The 19,725-nt window shown below is 40.5% G+C and overlaps 1 protein-coding gene across 2 annotated transcripts in view; it reads right to left on the bottom strand.

Annotated features, from left to right (window-relative positions):
* The window catches only part of AFF3 (ALF transcription elongation factor 3), a 572,861-nt gene extending 555,105 nt beyond the window's left edge, over positions 1 to 17,756 (bottom strand). The window contains exon 1 of one of the 2 annotated variants that reach the window (XM_047854476.1): positions 17,673 to 17,756. The gene's annotated coding sequence lies outside the window, so the exon portion shown is untranslated. The remainder of the gene's footprint in view (positions 1 to 17,672) is intronic. The other variant, XM_047854481.1, reaches the window with a different exon arrangement.
* Between the last annotated feature and the right edge of the window lie 1,969 nt (positions 17,757 to 19,725).

The raw sequence follows: 19,725 nt of genomic DNA, 5'->3' as shown, positions 1-19,725 counted from the left end.
AATCCTCTTATAGCCTTTTTTAATTGGTCATTCTCTGTCATTAGAGCTTGAGTCTGTAGAGTTGTCATTGTTAAGATTTTTATTTTTTTTTTAATTTTTAAATTTTTTTATTTTTTTTAACGTTTATTTATTTTTGAGACAGAGAGAGACAGAGTATGAACCTGGGGAGGGGCAGAGAGAGAGGGAGACACAGAATCGGAAGCAGGCTCCATGCTCTGAGCCATCAGCCCAGAGCCCGACACGGGGCTCGAACTCACAGACCGTGAGATCGTGACCTGAGCCGAAGTTGGACGCTCAACCGACTGAGCCACCCAGGCGCCCCAAGATTTTTATTTTTAAGTAATCTCTACACCCAATGTGGGGCTCGAACCCACAACCCTGAGATTAAGAATCGCGCACTCCACTTACTGAGCAGCCATGCGCCCTGAGTCTGTAGAGTTTTGATTTTGCTGTTTACCACAATGGGGTATTATTTACTAAAGGTTGAGATGGTCATAAAGAACTCTCCAAAATCAGAAATTTTATTTTAATGGTTTTATTGTCACCTCATGTATTAGAATAGGCTGTTATTTTTCTTTTTCATTTCTCACTAAACCCTCATGTGTTTGTGTGTCGATATTTTATAGATGAGGAAACTGTATTAAAATACAGCATTATTCAAGAACGCAGGGGTGGAGGTGATTGCGAATTAAGAGATGGTCATAATACAAAAGCAGAGAATAAAGATGAATATAATAGTGAGGTTACCCAACCCAAAGTAGTAAAAATTGAATATTACTCTGAAATTAAAAGCCACATGGCTGGGAGAGATGGCCCAAGCATGAGTAATTGAGAACTTGTCTCTGGAAAGGAGAGGAAAACAAAATGGCTCTTTAATAAATTAAGTCAATGTCTAACAAAATGTGTGTTTTCTAAATTAAGCATTTTCAAAAATGTGCATTTCCCAAATTGTGAATCTCCAAGAGATTCCAAATATTAGCAATGAAAGGAAAACTAACTTTATTTAACCCAAACTTGATCAAACTTATTTGACCTTGGAATGCATTCTTCATGCAACATCTAGTACCACCTCCCAGGAAGGTGTGGGAAATGTTGAGTTAGGAAAACAATGTTTAATTTCATAGTGTCTGGTATATACTAGGTGATAAATGCTTATTTTTGAATTTCTAGAAGTAATTTTCTAATAACACAATCATTATCTGTTGTCAACAGTTTTTTCATAAAAGGGATTTAAAAAGAGTGAAGTAGACATGAACCTTAGAATTAGAAAGAATGTGGCTTTGTTAACATCTACTAAAAATAATTAAGGAAATTTCTACCATCTCAGGACCTGCCCAATTCAGAAATAAATTATTCCCTCCAGTTCCATAGCACATAGTTCCTCTGAAACTGTTAATTCTGCTTAGATGCCTTCTGAGTGCGAGTGAAATTTAATTATCTCATTTTCTTTAATAGCAGAGAGTAGATTAATTGTTTAAGAGAAAAAGATGGTTGTTATATGAGTGGAAAGGTGCAGAGTCCCTGGTGTGCCACTGTAGATATGACCATCAAGGCAGAAGCTTGAACTAGATAGCACATGAAAGCAGATATTCACACCAAAGACAGAACTAATTATTCATTTAACACTAATTTTCAATTTACACAGAAATTTGTTTGGTTTTGTCAAATGAGACTATATGTGTTCATCAGGCAAACTGCAGTTCAAATTTTGGCTTTATCACTTATGAGCTATTTAGGCACAGGCAGGTCTCTGAGCTTCAGCTTCCTCTGTGTAAAATGGCATTAATATTCAGAGTACTAGACTAAAGCCTTCCTCATTTTAGCATTTAGAAGTCTTCAGGATGATTATTTCTCACCATTCTCCTACCCTAAAGCACCCTACTCCACTCTACTCACAGTTCTAAAGAAGAGAGAGTCAGCCAGAAAACAGACCTACAAACAATAAACACTTGAAGTACACAAGTCATTTCATCCTATTCCCTTAAATGGAAATGCAAAATTAAGGATTACCAGACATACAAGGAGAACTGCAGCATGAAAAAGAAAGATAGAGACAAGAACAAAAACAAACCACACACACACACATAACAACAACAATAAAAAAAAAAACTGACCCAGAAAGGAGGAAAAAAAGACAATTAGGGAACAGAAGACAACACAAAAAGTACTCTAATTAATTTGGTGGGGGGCATTCTGGAGAAAATATAATATCCTTAAAATTGGGACAAAATGCTAAGGAAAAAAATTGGAGAATTAAAGAGAGTGCTTGCAGATTAAAAAAAATAATACTGGTTGAGAAAAAAAAATTAATTACAGAAAGCCTAGAAAATAAACCCAAAGTTTCTATTCTCTTAGAATATAGGGAGAAAGAGAAAGAATTGAAAACTATGAGAGGGAAGATCAGTCTAGAAACCAGAAAATCCATCTAGGAGGTCTCACATGTGGTGTTGGAGATGAAAAAAAGTATCAAAAAATACTTGAAGAAAAAATTTCCAAAGCTGAAGGACAAAATCCTTCAGAATTAAAAGAGCTTCTGAATGCCCACAACAATTAAAGAAAAGAGAGCCATACCTAGTAACATCTTTGATGTTCAGAGTACCAAGGATAAAAAGAAACTTCTAAAGGCTTCTATACCCAGCCAGATGTCAATCACATATGAGAGCAGAATAATGTTTTCAGACAAAAAGATCTCAGAAAGTTTATCTGCCATACATCCTTTCCTTTAAAGGCATTTGAAGATATACCCAGAGGAACAAAAGTAGAACAAGAAGACGTTTGTGTGGTCCAGGAATCTGTAGTGCCAATCCAAACTCCTGATAGCAGTGGGAAAATTTTGCAACATGACAATTGAATCACAGATGCAGAGGGCAACCAGTACAGATTGGAATAGAAGGATGGAGGGGAGATAGGGGATGGAGGTTTCCAGGAGAAAAGGAGGACTTGACAGAAAAGACAGGGTTGGGGAAAACTAATCACACAGACACATAGTGCAAAAAGAACTCCAACAGCACCCACTGGAAACTTGAGGGATCATTGGTAGGGTAAGGAGTGTATAATAAATCTGAATGTTTAGTAAAACCATAATTCAAATATGAAGCAAACTAAAACACGTCAATATTGGAGGATAAAAACAATGAGAGAAATTCCATTGAACCTTGATGCTCTCCCAATTGGCCCAGGAGTTATGACTTATTAACTCCTTAGTTAATTAGACTTATTAAAAAGAATATACTTATAACACATGACTTGATCAATCTATGGATGAATCATGGAGACATGGTTGCAACTTTAGGACAAAATGTAAGGTATATGTTTATCTGACAAAATGAGACTTGGAAGGTAGATAAAATGATGGGGGCATCAATAATTTTATCTTTTAAAGTGAGAATAAAATATTATAAAGAGATAAATATTATAAAAGAGATATACAATATTATAAAAGAGAATACAATATTATAAAGAGATACAATATTATAAAAAGTTAATGAAATGAGAAATATAGATGTAATATAATACTAGAAATTATAAATATGAACACAGGAAGAACAATAGATAACAAATATACCAAAAGATGACAATATAAATGTCAGACACTGGGAATGTCTAGGATTGGGTTGTGGGGGAAGGGTGGTAGGACTGAGCTAAATTATCAACTTTCATATTGAAGAGTCTGTAAATAATATCCTGTATTGATACACTTTTAAAAATAGAGTTATAGGTATATTGTCTGTATGGAGGAAAGAACAGAAGAAATGAAAATGGAAACAATCTCTTAGAACAGTAACCTTGTCTGTCTCATCTGTCTGACATTGTATCCCTTGTGCCTAGAATGGCACACCTGCTGATAAATGGTGAATGAAAAGAAGGTGACTTCTGGGAAACAGTACTGGGAGTGCGGAGGAGAAGGGCCAGGGGCTGTCTCTTCCCAACATTGAATGGTTACCAGATAAAGGTATTATTTTGATGAAAACAATTACAATAGTGAAAGTACACAGGAAAATACAGCTTGCCATGAATGCGGATGGTCTCCTTGAGGAAGTGACAGGTAAGATGAGAACCAGCCAGGCGAGGAAAGGAATCAGCCAGGTGAGGAAAGAGAGTTCCAGACTGAGGAACACATGTGAAGACTTCAGGTGGAGAGAAGATCCAGGTGGCTGGGGCAGAGTGCGATGTAGGGGTGAGCTGCACAGAGTGCTCTGTGTGAGCCTGTGGAAGTAGGCACAGGCCACTTCTAACGGTTTTGCAGGCCATATGGGGATGCTGATGAATTGCTCAAGAAACATGAAGTGAGACCTATGACTTCTTTTTATTTCATTATCACCAGTGAGGCTAGGTTTTCCTAGCTCTGTGCTTACACTTGGGACCATAGCTTGCATATAACTCTGTTCTTGGCCTATCAGGAATGGTCTAGGCTTCTGGATTTGATTTTCAGTATCTAATAATTCTGAACTCTCAAAGAAGAAGGAAATAATACGTATTAGATGACTGAGTAGAATATGGTCAACTTATTGCATACTTTATGTATCTGTTGCGTAAGTTGAACAAGATGTGCAGAGAATGCTTGTGGGGGCGGGGAAGAGCTGAATTTTATCATCAAGGTTTTGGTGCTTGTCAGGAAGTTGTGATACTGTTTTAGCAGGAAGGCAGAGAAACATTATCAGGGCAATTTAGGCATTGATCAGTGGCAAAGCACATCCTATTCAAGAAGCCAGACGAGTGTTTACTGGGCTCTCAGGAGCATGGGGCCGGGCCAGATGCCAATGATAATTGTAAAGATACAGGCTCTACCCTGAAGAAGTGCCTATTCTTAGAAGACAGAAATAGATGTGGATGAACACAGATCCAGATTCTCTCAGAGCACAAATGCTGCGCAGGGATTAGGCTGGGTGCGCTGGGAAGCTGAATGAACTCTTCCAATCCACTAGGGTCCTTGTTAGTGCATCGAAGCAGTAATTTACTCAATGACAAGAGTTCATGTCACTTCCTAAGGCACTTAACTTACTCCCAGGATGTTGGTTGCACACCAGGGGAATCTGGCTCACTAATCTTTAACACTTGTCATAATTATTTTTCCTTCAATAATACTATTTTCCCCATGAGAAACTAAAAATTATTACATAAGAAATGTAGAAATATAAGTGTGTGATATTTTTTTAATAAAATGTAGTCAGTGCCCCTGGGGAATTTCTGTAGCAAAAACCTCTCAAATCAATTATATTTTCTCATTTCTGGTTCCAATAATTGAATATTTTATTTCTATATTTATTTAAGTTCTTTCAAAATGAAAAGGTGGAGTTGTGTTGACACACTGGGAAAGGAGGGTGTCATTAATTAAAGTTGTTTAAAGTATAAGATGAAAACAGTGCTGATGCATATAAATTTGCTTCAATGAGCTGCCAGCTGCTTTGTGAGGTTCTAGGAATACTGTCTGTAATCTTGGGTGGTGGCACGGTGGTGCATTATCCCGTCCTCTCTAGGAGGTAATTCTGCAATCACAGTTCATCCAGACAGAGAAAAAGTAAAATTATGCAGCCAGGTGTTTAGTGCCCATGACTCATTATTTAGAAAATCCAGGATTACTGACCCGCATTTCTCACATTTCAATCAGAATGTTCAGCCCTGATCCCTCAGTCATCTCAGCTAGGAGCTCATTGTCACTTACTTCCATTGTCTCATCTAATTCTCACATCATCACTATGGTGTAGGTGGAATGGTGGTGGTGGTTATTCCCCTTTAACAGCTGGTAAGGGACACCAGGTTCAAAAAGGTTGAGGATATCTGCCCAGGGTCATACAGCTGCTGGGTGGTAGAGCCAGAACCAGACTGGAGGCCTTTTGATTCCTTTCAGGCACTTCTTGTGCTGATTCCTGGACCCCAGGTGGCCCCAGGCTCTACTTTGCCTGACCCCTGAGCTTCAGCCATTGCACCCACCCCTGCCACACAAGAACTCTGAATGTCTGAGTAAACACAACCTGAGAAGAGCAACCCCTAGGAAGTTCCTGCTCCCAAAATAGATGCTGATGAGTTACCTAGAGGCATGGAGAACTCTTGAGATGGTGTACATCTGATGCAAGAGTCAACATTAGTCGGAAAACAGTCATAGAGCAGGTAGATCTTTGACCCTCTCTTGCTAGTCCCCTTCTCAGCTGTCAGCTCCTTTGTAACAAGTATGAACAGTACCACCCCTAGTTGCACTCTCTCTCTCTCTCTCCCCCTCCCTTCCATGCCTATTCTCGTAGGAAAAACTCTCAAGAGGCTTCTGATGTTTTTTTGTGGTCAGTTAAGGATGACCAGAGTGACCCACTCAAGAAAGGTTAATTTCAGAGTTCAAGCAACGAGTTTTCCAGATCCTGCTTCTTCCAACCCATGCCACTGGAGATTAATAAATGTTGGTTATTGTTATTTGGCTCAGAGGATGCCTGGAATACAGAAAATTTATGATCTGTTTGTCTAAGTCAATCTCATATTCTTATATTCACTGTGACACCAGAAAGGCAAAATGGGAAACAAGAGTCAAAATTACAAAGAGGCTGATTTCGCTTTGAAATGAAGGACTTTCAAGTAATTGGAACTCTCTGGAAAAGAAATGGCCCTATCAAGGGGCTGTGAGGCTTTTGTTGCTGCCAGAGGTAGTTAAACTAAATTGATGACTACTTATCAAAATGTGTTGGAAAAGGGGAGTATGGCTAGAATAGATGACCTGTAAGGTTCAACATTGAGATATTTAATTTGTTTATCCTTCCCATAGACACATTTCTAGAGTACAGAGAGAGGGGATTGGTCAGAGGTCAGGATCAATGGTCAGGCACCTTCAGTCCATCTGTCGCCTTTGTCCAAGCTGCTCATCCGCTAAGTCCAGTGAGGAATGTATGGACTGAGGCACCAGGAGAGCAGCTGGGCAGAATATAGGCCCGTAGCTAATGGGTCAGAATCTCCCTGATTTCAGCTACATTCCTACCATTGGCAAACTTCACAGCAGCAACCACTTAACTAAACCAAAGGATCTATTTTGATGAGATTCTGAAACAAGAATCCCTAATGATTTTCTCCCCAGAATCACAGGAAAATGTAGCAGGGATATCATCATATCATTTGAATGTGTACCCACTTGCCAATTACTCTGGATTGATGCTTCCTGATGTAAATAATCAGCTGAACATAAAATCTAAATCATATACAGTTATTTGACACTTTATTTGAGGCAAAAAAAAAAGACTGGCTATTTAGGCAAAAACATCAGACTAGTAGTTTTCCTGGCAAATGTGCTATAACTAAGTATATATATAAAGCAGTCTACATTATGAGCAAGTAATGGTCAGGCCATTCCAAAGGGCAATTTACTCTCCAGGAAACCAACAGGGTCTGTGCTACATGCACGCTCTTTTCCAAGTTGCTCAGAGCCATTTAGAAAATTACTATTGTTATTCACAGAATGCTCCACCAATCTGAGAAATTAACCCTCTTCCCAACATGTCTAATTTACTTCTTCTTCAAATAATAGGCATGTTAAAGTTGATGCGGGTCCAGTGTCTAAATAATAAAAAATAGCTACTTTTTACTGAGTGCTTAGTATGTTGCAGGTACTCTGAATACATTACATACAATCTCATTAAATCCTCACAACAACCCGGATGTATTATTATTCCTAATTGAACTGAAGAGTTAACTGAGACTCAGAGAGAAAAGTAATTTACCCACAGTTGTACAGTTACTCGTGCCTGGTACATAGCAAGTGCTGGATGAGTGATCATTAATGTTAGTTTATACTAGGAGGCACAGCTAGAATTTGAGTTGAGATCTAACACTCATCAAAGCCTTTACAATGGCCTCTATAGGGTTCTGCCTCATACAAATTGCATTGTCCATGAGAAGGAGGTGGGTCATGGCCAAATATCACTGGCAGGAATCCTTGTCCTAAGGGAGACATACTGCATATGTCACACTTTCAGTAGCTCCCTATTAGTTAAGAGCATGTGACATGTGAAACAATGATTAACAGAGAAGTCTCCAAACTTGGGTAGGGTACACAAAGAACTTTCTAGAAGTTTCTAGAAGCTGAATGATACATTCAGGGCTAATGGAATCTATGACTAGATTCTATTTGCAAATATCATCCTTTCTAAAACTGATATGCCCAAGACTGCTCTGTGGGCAAGGCTTCATGCCAGCTCTCCATTCCTGACTCCCCTACCCCACAGATTTCTACCACACAGGACACTCTCTTCTCCCAGGCCTGTCCTGTGTACACGCATATGAGACACGCATTCTGAAGGGTGCAGCCCTATGGGCACAGGGCTTGATGGGATGCTGGTAGCTTTGTGAGAATTTGAGAAAAATCATCTCTTCCTCCAGGTGCATGGAGTGTAGGGTGGATATTAATCCCTATTCATTCACACACTCAGCAATGTGCCCCTGTGCAGGTCATTGCCCATACCAGTCTTACTACAGTGCATCGAATGTTCACTGTCTCAAAAATAAAAGCCCCGTGGCTTTTTTTTTTAAGGGGCAGTTTCAAATATTGACTTCCAAGTAGCCTTGAAATACAAAGTTTTCTGGGGTTCTTTTAGAAGGTTTGTGAGCAAAACCATTTCATGCAGTTTGGGATGAAGAGAACTCTGGGCTGCCTCACAGCTTCCTTGAGCATGTGCTGTCTCACAGGACAACCCAACTGAAGCACCATCAATACTCAAAGATCTCCATTGAGTCAACAGAAGGGCATTTGCCAGTCAGGAAGGTTAGACACTCACTCTTTATTTCTAAACAAGGATTGCTGAGCATCTCCTAAGGCACAAAAATATAATTGCAGGCCAAGCAACAATAAAGATTGAATAACAGACTCATAAAATTAATGGCCAGAAATTCCACAGCAACATTTTCAGCCCAGAGTTTCTCTGACTTCAAACTGCAAATATGCCATTTGAAAAACAAAGATGGACTCAATATTTCAGTTCCCCAAGACACCCAATATCTTTAAGAACAGGACAGCCCACTATTCCTGTGACACTCAGACTCCATGGACATACTTTATTTTATATATATATATATTATATATATATATATATTTTTTACCAAACAGAGGAAGTGTTGGTTGAGTGCATAACAGACTAATTTCTTAGCCCTTAACTACTCGAATGAGTATGATTTTCAGGTCAGTATTATTGATATGATATAAATGCAGTTTTCTTGGGAGAGGTTGCTTTTTAAAATAGAGTTCTTAAGAATTAAAGAGCTTCTACCTCACCTTCTCTTCATTGTATTTATGAGTCAAGGGGGGAAAAAGCAGGGTGCTGCCTCTGAAGTCACATGACAGTGTGCCCCAGGGAATGAAGGAATGAAATAATTAATAAACACTAAAAGTTCCACCTATGTGTCACGCATGGCACTAGGAGATAATAATAACATTAAAAGACAATGGTTATTCAGCACCTACCACATGACAGGTACTATTCTAAGAAAGGTACATATATTTGCTCACTGAGGCCACACGGCATCCACTTTTACACAACTGAGTAGCTTGCCCACTACCACACAGCTAGTGGAATTTTTCTTCCCAAATGCATAATTAGGCATACACACACACACAATTTCTTTTATTAGTTTATTTTACAGAGTTTTTTTATATATTAAGGATAGCATGCACTCATTATATATTGAAGGATTTTTCCAAGTTTGCTGTTCATCTTTTTTGTGTGTGTGGTGTTTTTGACAGTCTTATTTTTATTTATATTTCATTTATTTAGTATCAGACTTGCAAAAACTTTTCTCACCCCAAGATTATTTAATCTTCATCTGAATTTTCTCTAGTAACTTTCAAGCTTTATTATAATCTGTTAAAATCTTTCTAGAACCTATTTTAGTTTAGAATGCATCTAATTTTACTCTATTCCCCATGACCCCTAACAGTTAGACAGTGTCTTAACATCATTTACTGGAAAGCTCATTATCCTATAATTCATTTATTCAACAAATCTTTATCCAGAACCTATGATGAGCAGGTGTTTTTCTAGGTCCTGGGGATACATTACATTACAATAGGGAGAGACAGATAAGGGCAACTAAACATGTAGTATGTTAGGTGGTGCTAAATGTGGTGGACAGAGAGGGGCTGGAATGGCTATTTTACACAGAGTGGTCAAGGAAGTTCTCTCTGATGGTGATGTTAGGGCAGAGACCTGGAGGAAGTGAGAAGCAACCTATGTACCCAGGGAAGGGCATTCCAGGCAGAGGAAACATGAGATCAGATTATGCTTGGTGTGTTCAAAGATTGGCAAAGAGACCACTCTGACTGAAGCAGTGCCACAAATTAGGGGAGACATCACAAGGGTGTCAGAAGAAGTCAGAAGGGTAGCAGGAGTCAGATCATGTAGAACCTGATAGGTTATCTAAGTACTTTGGATTTGGAGACTGGATAAGCATAGCAGATTACATTTCCCAAAGATGGCCACAGATATATCCCATGTGCTTGTTTGCAATGTGGCATTGACCTCAACCTCTTTGGATCTGGGCAGGCCTGGTAACTGCTTAGACCAATAAGAAAAGGTGCTGTAACTGTCCTGATAGTAGCCCCCACTGCCTCTTAGTGGACCATCACGATGGAAAAACTACAACTACCCCAAGACCACCAGAAGCCCAAGCCACATAGAGAGCCCTGGAAGGTGAGATGCCACATAAATAGACAGGTCAAGGAGCCACAAGGCACAAGGCATGTGGATGAAGAAGCCATCTCAGAAGGGGATCCTCCAGTCCAGCCACCACCTAAATGCCTTAATTCCTGATCCACAGTATCCTGAGCAAAATTGAAAGGTTGTTTTAAGCCACTATGTTTTGGGATCGTTGGTCATCCAGCAATAGAAAACTGCAACAGCAAGGAAGGAGGCCCTTGAAGGGGTTTGAGCAATCATATGATTTGACTTGTTTTACAAGAATTCCTCTGGGTCTGTGCTAAGAACAGAGTGAAGAAGAGAGAGTGTAGAAAGGAAACAGTGTGCAGAGCAGGTAAGAAACCAGACAGTAGAGGCTGGAGTGGTGAGAAGTGATTCAATTCTGGATATATTTCAAAGGACACATAAATGGGATTTGCTGATGGATTAGATGTGTGTTGTGAAAGAAAGGCGTGAAGGATGGCTTTGAGGTGCTGGCCTAACACTGGAAGAATAGAGAAGGCTTTTATTGACACGAAAGGAAGCTGCAGGAGGAGCAGGGCTGGAGGCAGGGAAATCAGGAATTCTATTTTGGACACGTTAAGATTATGAGGCTGAATATACATTCAAGTAGAGATGCTGAGTGTTGTCAGACAGCCAGGTGTCTAGTCAGAAGAGAGGTCAGGGCTGGGCAGTAAGTCTGGGCATCATTAGTGTTTCTATGGTCATATCAGACCAGATGCCCTAGGGAGTGAACGGAGACAGAGCAGAGAAGTTGGAGGACTGGACACTGGGCACTCCACCATATAGATACTTGGAAGAATTGGAGAAGGAACCTCAAAAGGAGGTGGCGAAGGAGCCACCACTGGGATAGGAAGTAAGAGAGTAATGTTCTAGAGGCAGAGGGGGAAGTTGCTTTGGTAAGAAAAGAATGAATAACGGTGTCAGATCTGCCAAAGAATCAAACCAAATGAAGACTGACCATTCTTTATATTACTGTCCTCATTCTTGATATTATTGATTCAATACATTTATCATACACTAAATTTGCATATGCGTGAGTGTATGTGTGTGTGAACTTTCTCCTCTCTCTCACTGATCAATCTGGAACCATATGACCACTGAAAATTTCTTTCTTTCTTTTTCTTTTTCTTTCTTTCTTTCTTTCTTTCTTTCTTTCTCTTTCTTTTCTTTTCTTTTCTTTTGAGAGAGAGGGCACAATTAAGTGAGGGGCAGAAAGAGAGGGAAAGAGAGAGAATGTCACGAGGCACAGAGAGAGAATGAGAGGGAGGGAGGGAGAGAGAGGGAGAGGGAAGCAGGGCTTACCCGAAGCGGGGCTCACCCGAAGCAGGGCATAAGCTCACCCGATGTGGGACTCAAACTCACAAACCGTGAGATCATGACCCAAGCCAAAGTCAGATGCTTAATGACTGAGCCACCCAGGTGCCCCCACTGTAACTTTCATACCCCACAAGGCAAGCACCAAGTCTGCCCCCCTACCACTTTTTCTTCTCCACCCCCCCCCAAGAATATCCTCGTTGTTCTAAACTAAAATTCATCAGAATTTTATATTGGAATTTTATAAAGTCCCCTTCTTCCCCAAATGCACTGAAAACTTTATTTTATATATGTATTTTTGCATACAAATTAGTTTGGTGAGAGTTAATACTGAGTCTGCTTATCTAGTCTCCACACGTTATGTGTTTCCATTTATGTTTCACAAACCTAAGTAGATTTTTTTCATATAGTCTCATGTGTTTTCTCTTAAGTTCTTTTCTAGGTATTTAAATTGTAGGTGCTTTTGTGAATTATATCCCTTTTTCTCATATTTTCTTACTCACTATTTTTTATAAGAAATCTATTTTTGTATAAAGAACTCTCTTATTATTTCTAATGATTTTACAGGTGATGCAAACAGATTTCAACACCTTTGTTATTTTCATGGGCATGAGGTTTCACAGCTATGGAATCAGATAGCCAATGTACAAGGCTGTCCTAATTTCTGCTGATAAAATTATTCCTTGTTTGGAGAATGGGATTTAATATGCCAATATTTCAAAGTATTTCACAAAGATCTCCATGATTTCCAGGTGCTCTGAGAATGACTGTAGCTACCCATTTCAAATTGTCCCAGATATTTCCAATTTCAAATATTTTTCCCTTTGTTAACCCATGAGTCAGACCATATGTCCTTTGATCTTTGCTTCAGAAAATATTGTCACGGTATTTAGAAACAGGGACAGCTGAGGCAAAGTTGTAACATATGGGATGTTTTTCCTCTGAGCCCCTCTCTCCTCAGCATTTTTCTTGGTTATGTGTGCCTAGAGCACACACATGCGTGCGTGTGCACATGTGCGCGCGCGCGCACACACACACACACACACACACACACACACACACACACACAGTGGTGTCCTGGAGGAAAAGGGGTTTTTCATTCAAACAATACCACATGTGTTGCTGCTGTTCAGCCTGGACTCGGGGTCGCCTTAAGGCTGGCTCAGGTGGAAGGTTTCAGAGCTGGGAAGTCTGGGTTTGAAGCTCACATCTAACCGTGTGTGCTTGGGCAGGTCACTTAACCCTAGAGCCTCTATTCTCTATATGTGAATATCTACATAGTAGGGCTGTTATGGGGACTCCAGAAATGACTAAAAAATTCTCGGTGTAGGTAAGAGCTGAGGAAACAGTACTTATTACTTTGATTTAGAAGGAAGTTCCATTTATTGCTCAGGTCGTTACGAAAATCCCTTGGTTTCATGCTGTGGAAGGGAAGCAAAGCTGGAGATGCAAAGTGACCAGAATGAGAATATAGGAAGCAGTGGGACCTCAGTCTCCTAATTCCTCCTTTTGTACACTTATCTATAGAAACAAACCACCAATGGCTGATCTCTTACATTTATAACTAATCAGCCTCCACCCAGAGGCTGCAGTGTGGTAACCGTGGGGCAGACATTTGCATTTTTGGCTGTCACCTTCCAACTGTCCACCCCTTCCTATACCACTCCATTCTTCCTTTTGAGGATGCTTCCTAGTGCATAGCTTTGGGAGGTAGGACCTAAAGTCAAATGGACAGACCTGACCTTTCCCTAGGGGCAGGTACGTGACCTAGATGCAGCTCACCACACTCTCCCTTCTTTCTGGGATTCTGTATTTTACATAAGTAATGGCCCCAAAGTGGGGACACTTGAGGTCACATCTGTCACAGTGGTCCCCACATTACATGGCCCAGGCTGTGTTCACATTTTCATTACTGTGGTTCCTGATGGTGTTCTTACTGCCTGGCCTTCAGAGCCCCTCTCTTGCTGCTCTACTTTACGTCTGGTCAGCCCCCAAAATTGTTCCAGAAGATTGTCTTTTTGTTTAACACAGCTTGATTTGGTTTCTCTCTCTTGTAACAGCACACTGGCTCATAACAGCCAGATTCCAAGACAAAAATAAGAAAAGAAGCTCATCCCACTTAACAAGAATTTTCTTACCACAGTCAACCCCTGTTGCTTGAGAGAAAGGTGAACTCTTAGAAAACATGACTAAATGGGACACCATGACTGAGTTGAAGTTCTATATTATCACATTAGAGAGGATTTTGGAGTAGAATCGTCTTTCAGCTTGCAAATTTAGCATCAAAGGTGGCAAGAGGATGGAGAGAACAGGGGTCGTGAATATCCTGCAACTCTCAACTCAAACACAAACTCTTCGTACACTTTTAGGAGAATGTGAAACAATTTCTTTTTTTCAGAATGGGGAAAAGGAAATGCTGTATTTGCCCTTTGTCTCTTCATTTTCCACTGTTTCAGCATTGCTCCTTGGTGATGAGAAAGCTGCCACAAAGCATTTTACTAGTTACCTGATTGCTGTCCTACTTAACACGTTCCGTGGTCTGCTGGCTGATGGTAGTTTAAGCAGGATCTAATTGGTAACATATTGTCGATTGAATTAAGTGCCATATGATAGAGATTTAAACCATGGTAATTTTTCCATAAAGAAAAATCTGTCAACAGACTACAGCAGAGGACCATTAATAAATCAAATTGTCATGTTTATTAGTTATCACGGGAGTCTAGTTGTCTTGTATTCATGATAGCCCCCCATTTTTAGCACCGATAAAAGGTATAAAGAGGAATCTTGGCAAGGCGCTTCTCAGTAGGCTCACATATGTACACAAATACTTGCTTGTATTTTAATCACGAGAAAAATGGTGCTACTTCACTTTAAAAGGAACATGGATTTAGGCTGTTTTTTGGATGAGGGATAATGTTTTTATTTTCTTGCAGTTATGTTTTAAAACATTGGGAATCAACACATTGATAATCAAAGAAAAGCCAATGAAAACAAAAATGAGAACACCATTTGCTGATCAGATTCACAAAAAATAAAAGAACTGGTAAAATGTAGCACAGGATTTATAGAAGAACAGTCGCTGTAGTTTGATTTGTAATATTATAAAAGTTGGCAATAAATTAACTTCCCATATATGGGGAATGATTCAACAGATTATGGAACACTGGTGCCAGGAAGTGCAAAATAGCTATTTCAAAGAATGAGCTAAATCCCACCTAATAACACATCATTAAGAACCAACATCATTTATCCTTTTCCTTTCCCTTTTCTTTTACCTGCCTGTACTGAAAGTCGCTTTCAACATTTTTCTCCTACATGAATAAGAAAGAATAGTACTTTATAAATGCTCCCTCACTGGAATCTTCTAAAACCCTATGAATATGTAGGACAGGTTATTATACCCACTCTACAGGTAAAGAAACTGAAGCGTGGAAGAGAAAGTGATTTACTGGAGGAGACCCAGAGCTCTCAACCTCAGGAGGCAGGATGCAAGGATATAAGTCCTTCCTCTGAACTGATATGTAGAATAAAGGGTCTAGAAATCAGAGACCAGCATCCAGCTCCTCCCCATACCTTTAAATCCCAGCATGACTTTGAACTTGTTTCTTAATTCTCTAGGACCTGGCTTCCTCATCAGTCACATTTCAACACCGCTTAGTACTGTAGAGTATAGTACTGGCACTAGGAACACAGCCTGGAGATGGTCAGACCGCAACTCTCCCCAATCCCGCCCAGCTTTGAACCCTTAGGCCAGCTATCAGCTATGGTCTAAAAAGGCACCATCAAGGGATCTGATGCGATAACATGAGAAGGCATGTAACAGGGGAGCACAAGTGAGAGACACTGAATGCATGCTATGTACTGTTCTTCGGATGCCAGTTACACACATCTACTTCCCAGGTTGCTGTGCACGTGGGTACACAAGAGGTATAAGAGCTTGTGTAATCAAACCTGCCAAGCTCCGGAGCCTTGCTCCTCCTGCCAGTGGGACTCCTAGGGAAGTCTGCCCCAAGCTCCTTTCCCAGCCTTCCACTCACTGCACCTTTGCAGGGTTTACACTTTGCGTGTCAGGTGTCCTTGTTCTGGCCTCATCTGTGTCTCCTTCTACGCTCATTTACCTACCCCACATCCTACCTTCAATCTTTCCCACTTTTCTACCATTTCCCTTCAAGTCTGACAGCTTAATTGTGAAAAAGAGGATGATGATGATGATGATGATGATGGTCACTAACACTTATTGAGCCCTTTCAATGGGCCAGGCACTCTCCTAAGCACTTGACATCTATTAGCTACACTAAACCTTACTTAAGAGGTAGAGACTATTGTACCCATTTTATAGGCGTCAGGACTCTGATGCAGAGTGGTATAATGAATGACTTGCCCAAAGTCACAGCAAGTGTTAGAGTTAAGATTGGAACTCAGAAATCCAGTGAATGAGCAATGTATATTTTTCCATTTTCTAAATGCAAAATGAACCAAAATGACTAAACACTAAATGCAGGTGATGCCCAGAGGAAGAGAACCACAGTTGAACAAAAACCTCAGCACATTGTTTGTGTTACTTTCACTGTAGTAATTTCACATCAGCAGTGAGATGAGAAACCTTGACAGACCTAGGTAGAGGAGGGAACTCTTCCCACTTCACACTAAGGGGCAAATGCTTTTGAGAAAAGCAGACACCATAATTTTTTTTACTTGATTAGTGTGTACACTCAAGACTAAAGAATGAGCTTACCGCCACTTCTTTGCTGCTGTGGGTGCTGCCGTGGGTACTGGTTAACAGTTGGCTTGAGCTATTTTTGTTGCGATATCAGGTCACAGAATACCCGAACGGTCTCTACCTCATGGAATTTACAACCCTTTGAATAAAAGGGATTATGAACTGCATATTTAAATATGGTTTCATTTTTACATTTGTAAGAGCCTGAATAGCAAGGAATTCACATATTAGGAAAAAAAATCCTTTGTCACACCATTAGTTCTCTGCCTGCAAAAATATTGTCACTATTGCTATTCTGTATTCTAGGTGTGTCTATGTGTGTATATATATGGGTGTATATATACATATAATGTACCATATATAAATATATATGCATGATATGTGTACATCCAAGCATACATGCGTACATAGTATATAATGTGCTGTCTAAAGAATACGAGATAGTGTTATCAGACCCTGTTGATGAGAAGGCCGTGTGTTCTGAGTTACTTAAGAAACAGTGACGGCCTTAGGGTAAACCATACATACTCCCTCCTTCCTGTAACCAGGCCTCTAGGAAATCATTCTCTGTGACCATTCACGGGAGTCTATGCTGTGGCTATGTCGTAGGCTCTTTTTTGGCCTAAATGAAGTTCAGACATACTGTTCATAAGGCTCGTAGGCCCAGCTATCATCACAAATGGTGTCAGCATGTCCACATCAAGACTGTATATTCTTCACATGATTCACTCACATGAATTCTGTGACCTTTTCTGATCATGTTCCAAGTCTGCCTCCACAGTCTGTCCAGCCATTCACCCAAGGTTGCATTGTCTCTATAGGGTGCAATGGAGGTGCTCCTGGCTGCCCAGTCCTGAGGAGGAGGGCCAGACTACCCTGATGCATCCCTCAAAAGAGAACATACAAAGCAGTAGTTACTTCTTCTCCACCCAAGGCAGCCCAGAGGACCCAGATGCTCTCTGGGTTGATCTTACCTCTCAACTTACAGGCTCCTTTTCTTTCCCTCCCAAATAAGTCGTTCGACTTCTTTCTTCTGAGGCTGTGTGTAGAGCTCCCGTCTCACTGGCAAAGCTTTCTGAATGGCACTTTCTATATAAACAGGAAGAGTGTGTGTGGTCACGACTGAAGTATGCAGGTGCTGATAGAGGATGTGAAAGTGTGGAGGCGAGTGACTAAACCAACCAGTGTCGTTTCCCCACCAGACACCCAACTGCCCTCCTGTTACCCACTGCAGGGCAAGGGCTACCAGAAGGCTGAAAGCAAGAGCCTGGACCCCACTCTGGAGGACCACCTGACACAAACCAGAAGAATATGGTTGGTATATTGGCCAAGGGTGAACTCTACTGCTCTGCCTCTCCCTAACTCTATATAGACTCCTTAAAAGAATCCCAGGAACATTTTTGGAATCCCTTAAATACATTCTTATCATCAAGTACATGGATTTAAATGGCCTACTTAACTTGTCTGAAGTTCTGCTGGCTCCCCAAACTTCTCACACACACAAGAGACCATAATGAAAAGCCTTATCTTGCCTCTGGTCTATAATAAGTCTTCTAGAACTTTCTAGAATACATTTTCAGTGGGAGAGAAGGTGCACTAAGTGAGTAATCAGATGACCCAAGTCTGCTCTATTTGTAGCATTTCTATCACCTCATCTCCATTCATTAGTCAACCCACAACATTAGGGCTTCTTGCCTCACACGCTTACTTCCTTTCTACCCCATTCATCTCTGGAATTACTTTCACTAATGTCACCAGGGAGCTTACTGATGGATACTTTTTTCAGTTCCTGTCTTATTTGTCCTCCTGCAGTGTTTGATACCACTGACCATGTCTTTCCTTCTGGAACTTCTCTCTTGTCCTCCATACTCTGCATTATCCTGGTTGGGATCAGGTAATCTCTCTTATTGTCAGGCTTCCATTCCTCTGCCAAAGTTCCCACCCCTTCCAGGGCTATTAATCTAGTGGTTCATGTTCTCCACGGGTGGCCTCTTCCCAAGCCCACATCCATATATTCACACGTCTCTGCTGCTCTCCCATGACGTCCCCCAGACACTCTGGCTCAACTGGCCAAAATGAAACCCTAGTCTGTAACTCATCTACCTTTCCATGAAACCTGTAAAATCCTTCCTGCCTTGTTACCAACTTGCTCCTGTTTTCCTTTCCTGAGGTTGCCTACTTCTGACCTCTTGCTTTGTCCTTGGCTAATACAGCTTCTTTGGGTTTGATCCTCAATTATCCTTGTCCACACAGGACCACTCATCTGTATCCTCAGGCTATATTTACTTCTGGACATACCTAGAAAATGCTCCATGCAAGCCTATGACAACCACTGGGAAATTATCCAAGCATTGACCACATCAGGTCCCTGGCAAGGGGAAAACATTTCTTTCTCTTACATTCAAATATTCAAAACAGAAATGGGGAGTCCTCCTACCTTCTTTCCTTTCTCATATACTCCTCAACATTTAATCCTCAAGCCCTGTCAATTCTGCCTCTTAAACCACACCTAAATTTGTTCTCTCTTCTCCTTTCCTAGAGCCAGGCCCTTACTCCAGGCTTCATCAGCAATGCCCCAGTCCTGAAAGGGGCATGTGGACCCAAGGCATGCAAGAAAATTCACTGAGTTGGGGGAAGGAAAGTCTTGAATACTGTGATTACTTGTTTTGGTTATTTGTATTGAGGGTAGATTCACATAACATGAAATTAACCATTTACCATTTTAAAATGCAGAATTCAGTGGCACTGAATATATTCACAATATTGTGCAACCTACCAGCTCCATCTAGTCCCAAGACTCACGTTTATTTTTATGTCATACTTTTAGTGTTTACTTCTTGTGGACATTTTAATGCAGGTAGTGTATGAATACACTTGTATTATGATCATTTGTGAATAATCATATATCCACTGAGAATCTGTTATGAAGAATTCTTTACCAAGGAGGATGTATGATCAGAAATGTGAGGGGCGCCTGGGTGGCGCAGTCGGTTAAGCGTCCGACTTCAGCCAGGTCACGATCTCGCG

This window comes from Prionailurus viverrinus, chromosome A3 (genome assembly GCF_022837055.1).
Source record: "Prionailurus viverrinus isolate Anna chromosome A3, UM_Priviv_1.0, whole genome shotgun sequence".
NCBI lineage: Eukaryota > Metazoa > Chordata > Mammalia > Carnivora > Felidae > Prionailurus > Prionailurus viverrinus.
This window is presented reverse-complemented; position numbering and strand designations above follow the sequence as displayed.